Here is a 1,067-nt window from a genome sequence, read left to right on the forward strand (position 1 = left end):
TCATCCAGTCATTGAAGCAAGGTCAAGTGGGTATTATCTGCAAGTGTGGGTGCTCTTGTGCATATGCCCTCTCTTTTTATCAGCTGAAAGTGTCACTCTCCACATTGTAGGGCTTAGCTCACCACTTCATTGCTGTTTTTCCCTCATTTCCCCTTATCAGTGATGAGCGTGGTCACCAATAAGAGCATGTATTCCCATTGAGTCTTATTCTTGGAAGGGGATTTGCACTGAGGTGACCCGACCACTTGCCATGATGTTTCCTGGGCAAGCAACTTGTTTGTTATTGTAGTAACAGTCTCTCTGCCTCTATTGCTTTGTATTTTTTCCTGTAGAACTTTCTTTTAAGAAGTATCTTCTGTTCTTCTAGCCACTCCAGGTTGGTCTGCTCATCCTTTCAGATCTCTGGAGATCTGGATGTGGTTCAGGCTTCTATCTATAGTCTTATGTAATGCAGAGGCTCCACAGGAAACCTCCTTCACTGGGCACGATATAGCCCCATTTTAGGTACTCCAATCAGTTATAGGCAGAAGACGGACTTATAAGCTTTCTATGGTGATGTTTCTGGCTATTCCTTTCTCTCCTCTCCAGTGTCTATTTTATAATATAATGCAAGGAAAACCAAGATTCAAAAGACAGCCAAGTATCTTAACATTATTCCCCCCTTTCCCCATTCCAACCATGTCTCAATCTCTGTATCCCAGAGCCCTGTAGTTCCAAAGTTGTACATACATCATTCTTTATCTCTGACCCACTTAGCCCATTCAAACCTGCCTAATTGTTCTCCCATCTGCTTTGTTCTTCCATTCCGCTCTCCTTTCTTGTATATTGCCTCCCTCCCCAGCATCCAAACTTTCCTGTGTCTAATCCCTGCCCTGTGTTCCACCTTCCTCTCTCTCCCCTCACCCACCCCCAACATCCCAGCAAACAACTAAGAATTTCCCCCACCCCTCTTTAGTATGGGTTCTTTTTCTTAGTCTTTTACAGTAGTGGTCCTATGCAGTATTTCTCTTTTTGTAACTGACTAATTTCACTCAACATAATGTCCTCAAGGTTCATCCATGTTATGC

Source organism: Chrysochloris asiatica, unplaced genomic scaffold, assembly GCF_000296735.1.
Source record: "Chrysochloris asiatica unplaced genomic scaffold, ChrAsi1.0 scaffold00126, whole genome shotgun sequence".
NCBI classification, from domain to species: Eukaryota; Metazoa; Chordata; class Mammalia; order Afrosoricida; family Chrysochloridae; genus Chrysochloris; species Chrysochloris asiatica.